At 43.5% G+C, this 6,000-nt stretch overlaps 1 non-coding gene across 1 annotated transcript; it reads left to right on the forward strand.

Moving 5' to 3' along the window:
• The first annotated feature begins 3,597 nt into the window (after window positions 1-3,597).
• On the forward strand, window positions 3,598-3,704 carry LOC120274262. Its single transcript, XR_005540793.1, has one exon. It is a non-coding gene; the product is annotated as a small nucleolar RNA R71 (small nucleolar RNA).
• Window positions 3,705-6,000: the final 2,296 nt, after the last annotated feature.

Below are 6,000 nucleotides of genomic sequence, written 5' to 3' on the forward strand. Positions count from 1 at the left end.
TAGAGCGTATTGCGGTCATATGGGGTGTGAGGTGTTGAGATTGAGCGATTTCTCCACCGGGACATTGTAGGGGACTAGTACCGGTGGCTTGGAGGCAAGGGGCGGTTGTTCTTGGATTACCTTGACTCATTAGACTTGGTTTAGAAGCATTTAGTGAATCGTGAGCTTCATGTTAGATCCTAGGGGGAACATTGCCCGGGTACCTCATCTTTATTGATTGAGATCTCCTTTACTTGTTTTCTTGCTCGTTTGCTTGCTTATTAATTCTCTTGCAATTAGTTCATTTCATCATATCCATTGATTTTGACTAGATAAGTAAGAATTGGTTAATACTAATACTTCGGTTCCCTGTGGATTCGACTACCCACTCACCGGGGTAATTATTACTTCAACACCAGTGCACTTGCGGTTTACACGCATATTCGGACGTGTCACAGCACAAATGGAATCATTGAGTAAGAAGCTCGACCTTCTAACTTCTAATAGAGTGGTGGCTGTGACTACTTGTACTGATGCAGTGGAGGACATGCCTCCTCTGATTTCCCAATAGCCGTTGGTGGTACACCCTCCATTGAGCAAGTTGATTATGTGGGTAATGCAATGAGAAACCAAGAAAATCCTTATAGCAATACCTACAATTCAGGTTGGAGAAACCATCCTAATTTCTCATAGAACAACCAAGGGCAACAAAAGGCCACCGCACCACTGGGTTATCAACAACAACACGCCCCAAACATGGAGAATCGAGTTTCAGGTTTGGAAACCTGGATGACCGACCTAGAGAAGGCCTTGACTCGATTTGTGCAATCATCAGATACACGGTTCCAATCGGTCAAGGCTACACTTTGCAACCGCACCGTTTCATTGCACAATCTAGAGAATCAAGTGGGGCAAATTGCGAAGTCTCTATTAGAGAGACCTTAAGGGAGTCTACCTAGCAACACCGAGACTAATCCGATAGAACAAGTGAAGGCGATGACTTTGAGAAGTGGTTGTGAAGTTGAAGGTAGACTTCTAAATGAGAAAACCAATGTTGAAGCACCCGAGGTCGTGGAGATTGAGGAGAGAGCGAACAAGGAGAAGGAGGTGGCACCCCCACCTTATATGCCGAGAATTCCTTACCCGTCCAGATTTAAGAATGACCAAAATAATGAGCAATATAATAAGTTCTTGGGTCTATTCAAGAAATTGCAGATCAACATTCCTTTTGTAGAGGCGTTGTCGCAAATGCCTTGGTATGCTAAGTTCTTAAAAGATCTTTTGACTAATAAGAGAAAGTTAGAGGAAAGTGCATGGTGATCCTAGATGCCTCTTGCTTGGCGGTGTTGTAAAAGAATATGCCAAACAAGAAGAAAGACCCTGGAAGCATCATCATTCCATGCAACATTGGTAGTATGGGTGAAGAAATGGTATTGGCGGATTCTGGGGCTAGTATAAACATCATACCATATACTTTCTTCAAGAAGTTAGGCTTGGGAGAGCCTAGGCCCACTCGGATGACATTACAATTGGCGGACTGAACGGTGAGACATCTGAGAGGCATCATTGAAGATGTGCTTGTTAAGGTTGACAAGTATATATTTCCTATAGACTCCATGGCGTTGGATGCGGATGAGGATGTAGATGTTCCTTTGATACTTGGGAGGCCATTCATACGAACTTCCAATGCATTGATTGACATGGACGGCGGGGAGTTTACAATGAGGGTTGGAGATGATAATCTCACATACCGCATCACCGAAGCCATGCGGCATTCTCTTGACTTAGATGATACTCTTTATTTTCTCGACACTACTAATGAGATAGTTGATGAATATGTGCAGGAAATGTTTAATCTGCACCCATACGAGGGGTTGCTAGACCAAGTGGTGGGTAATTGACAAGTTCCCCTTGCCTATATCCCGCAAGTGCACGGGCTTGTCGAAGTAATAATCCCGGGTGAGCAGGGTCGAATCCACAGGGAGTAGGGAGGGAAAATACTTAGTTTGATTCTTAGCTATGTGGAAGATCAATTGTGATAGGTGTGAAATTGATTCAATTCTCAACAATAAAATCAACAAGCGAAAGGGCAAAAGTAAGAAGAGGGTAAGGCAATCGATAAAGATGGGGTACTCGGATAATGTTTCACCTAGGATAATCAATGCTTTGGAAGTCTGCAAGAACGGTCTCCCAAGTATCAAGGGTACATCTGCATCCTCATCAACATCTAGCACTACAAACTCAACCGGAAAAATATACTTGTCCACCTTGACAAATATGTCTTCAATGATGCCTCGCGGATGTCGTACCGTTCGGTCCGCCAATTGTAAAGTCATCCGAGTAGGCCTAGGCTCACCCAAGCCTAGCTTTTGGAAGAAAGTATATGGCATGACGTTGATACTTGCCCCTGAATCCGCCAATGCCATCTCCTCACCTAAGTTGCCGATGTTACACGGAATAATGAAGCTTCCTGGGTTTTTCTTCTAGTTCGACATGTTCTTTGGTAACACAGTCGAGCATGAGGCATCAAGCACTACTGAAGCACTCTCCTCCAATTTCCTCTTGTTGGTGAATAGGTCTTTCAGGAACTTCGCAACCTTAGGCATTTGAGCCAAAGCCTCAACAAAAGGAATGTTGATGTGGAGTTGCTTTAACAAACTCAGGAACTTCTTATACTGGTCATCCCCTTGGTCATTCTTCAATCTAGAGGGATAAGGGATTCTTGGCTTGAAAGATGTGGGTGCCACCCATTTCTCTTTGTTTGCTCCCTTCTCAACCTCTACGACCTCGGGTGTGTGTTCTTTCGGCTTTTCACTTGGAAGCCGCCCTTCAACCAACCGACCGCTTCTCAAAGCGATCGCCTTCACATGTTCTCTCAGGTTGGTTTCCATATTGCTTGGTAAACTTCCATGTGGTCTTTCGGAAAGAGATTTCACAATTTGCCCCACTTGATTTTCAAGGTTGTGCAAGGAGGCGGTGTGATTGCGAAGTGTAGCCTCGACTGATTCAAACCTTGTATTTGCCGATTGAACAAATCTAGCCAAGTGCTTCTCCTAATCCGTTATTCGGGTTTCCAAACCTGAAATTCTGTTTTCCACTTGAGGGGTTTGTTGTTGTTGTTGGAACCCCGATGGCCCCATGGTCTTCTGTGGTCCTTGATTACTCCATGAAAAGTTAGGATGATTCTTCCAACGTGAATTGTAGGTGTTGCTGTATGGATTCCCTTGAGGTCTCATTCCATTACCTACAAAGTCAACATTCTCAACTGAAGAAACATCACCAATGACAATTGGGCAATCGGAAGGAGCATGTTCTCCACCACAACCGGTGCAATTGGTCACGACCGCCACTCTATTCGAAGCTATAAGATCTAGCTTCTTACTCAAACTCTCCACTTGGGCAGCCAATGAAGTTACCGCATCAATTTCCTGGAGACCGGCCACCTTTTTCTTCTCTCTACCGTTCCACTGGTAGCTATTTAACCCCATTTCCTCAATCAATTGACGAGCCTCATCAGGGGTCTTGCTACCTAAGGTACCTCCTGCCGCCGCATCCAAGAGTTGCCTTGTACTCGGGTTCAAACCATTGTAAAAGGTTTGAACAATCATCCACTCCGGGAATCCGTGTTACGGACACTTGCGCAGGAGTTCCTTGAACCTATCACATGTCTCAAATAGAGACTCCAATTCCAACTGCATAAAGGATGAGATCTCATTCCTAAGCTTTGCTGATTTTCTGGGAGGGAAATAACGGGCTAGAAAAGCTTCTACCATCTCCTCGCATGTAGTGATTGATGCCCTAGGTAATGAGTGTAGCCACTACTTTTCTTTCCCCTTTAAGGAAAATAGGAAGGCTCTCAATTTGATGGCATCATCCATCACACCATTTATCTTCATCATGTCACACACCTCGAGGAAGCTCTCTATGTGACTATTTGGATCCTCATTGGCCAAACCGTTGAATTGTGCGGACTGCTGTAGCATATGGATGAATGCCGGCTTTAGCTCGAAATTCTGAGCTTTAATTGGGGGACGCACAATACTCGATTGTGTCCCCAACACTGAAGGTCTGGCATAATCGGATAGTGTCCGTTGTTGCTCATTTTGTTCTGCCATGTTGTCAGATCCTTCTACTTCCAAATCAGCAAGATTAGGTTGTTCTTGTACAGGTTCTTTCCCTTTCCTTCAAAGTGTACATTCAAGCTCAAGGTCTCCTTCAATCAATATTGATGGATTCCCACGGGTCATAACCTGGAGCTGCACCAAAAGTAAAGAAAAAGAAAATTAGAATGATGATAGAATAAGAAGATATGAAATAGAATGAAGGGTAAATAGCTAAGAAAACAAAGTGCAAAGTATCTCTAAACGCCTAGTCCCCCGGCAACGGCGCCAAAAACTTGACAAGTTGCCCTTGCTTATATCCCGCAAGTGCACGAGCTTGTCGAAGTAATAATCCCGGGTGAGCGGGGTCGAATCCATAGGGAGTAGGGAGTGAAAATACTTAGTTTGATTCTTAGCTATGTGGAAGATCAATTGTGATAGGTGTGAAATTGATTCAATTCTGAACAATAAAATCAACAAGTGAAAGAGCAAAAGTAAGAAGAGGGTAAGGCAATCGATAAAGATGGGGTACTCGGATAATGCTTCAACTAGGATAATCGCTTCAAGTGCAAGAACTCTCTATTATGCTTCCTAATCAATGCAATGGTGAGTCGTGGAAATCCTTACATACATAGTCCCAAATCTAAGGTCAACTATGCCTAACTCTATACATGTCCCGGAGGAGAAATCGAACAATCTCAACACCTCGCACTCGCATAGAGTTGCAATGAACTCTAGGGATTCCAAGTGATAAATCTCTTCCTAAATATAGACCTAACCCTTTGTTCCAGGCGAAAGGTCCCTAGCCACAATTAAGCCCTAGATACTAAGATCCTTTCAACACTTCATTCGGCCGGGCTGCTACAGTGTTTTGCTACAATAACATGCTACAGTACTATGCCGGAAATACTCCCGAATTCCATACTTTCATTGGGGTAACACAAACGGGCACACGTTTACGTCGTGAATTACTTGCCTCTTCAATGATATACATGTTGGTGGAGCTCTCGTTCTTATGTGCATAAATTGGAATGCTCGAGTGTGACTGCCTTTGTGTCCCTCCAAATGGATGTGCTCACTCGAATGCGAGGAGGTTGGCACACACTCTAGCATCTCACACTTGACCTATGTCTTCACGTTTGAACCTTAGCAAGATTTCCTACAAAATAGGTGCATTATGATCCACATTGGCCTATTTCCTTCATACTCGGCCTCACAACCCTACCTGCATAAAAGTAACATAAAAACACACATATTAGTGTAAAAACCTGAGAAAAGTAATGCTCAACATAAGGAATGAACACTTCGCATTCATATCGCACAAGCACTTATCAGTAATGAAGAAGTAATGGCACTTGGACTAGAAGAGAAGGTACCTTCTACTCCGGGGATCATGAAGAATGTGCTCCAGAAGATGAAGCGGGCGAGGAGACACCATAAGAAATGCCCCAAGGCTGTTGGAGATGGGTGCGAACCGAATAAGTTGGATGAACCTTTGCTAGGTGGTACCAAGCCCGATAAATCCCCCTCTACATTCAAGAGGCTTTCCTCATCATGCTTTCAAGATATTGGTAAGAGGGCAACCTTCATCTATGAGCCCCCATGATGTAAGACAAGGTACGTCAAGCTTAGTGACATTAAACAAGCACTTCTTGGGAGGCAACCCAAGTTTTTACTGTTTTCCTAGTTCTTAGATTAGAGTTTGCGTGAATAAGCATGAGTGTTGGTGTCTTGATTGTTAAATGCTTTTGCTGTGATTTTTCTTGTGGATTTTTTATGTCATCATGCGCTTTATTGTGTTTTGGCGGAGAATTTTGGTCATTTGAGCTTATTTTTCAGTGTTTTCTCTGGGTAAAGTTGCTTTGTAAGGTAGGCTTTGAGTTTATTTATATGTTTAGGAATTTTCTATAGAACCAGCTAT

The sequence above is a fragment of the Dioscorea cayenensis genome, chromosome 12, assembly GCF_009730915.1.
Source record: "Dioscorea cayenensis subsp. rotundata cultivar TDr96_F1 chromosome 12, TDr96_F1_v2_PseudoChromosome.rev07_lg8_w22 25.fasta, whole genome shotgun sequence".
Taxonomy (NCBI): Eukaryota; Viridiplantae; Streptophyta; class Magnoliopsida; order Dioscoreales; family Dioscoreaceae; genus Dioscorea; species Dioscorea cayenensis.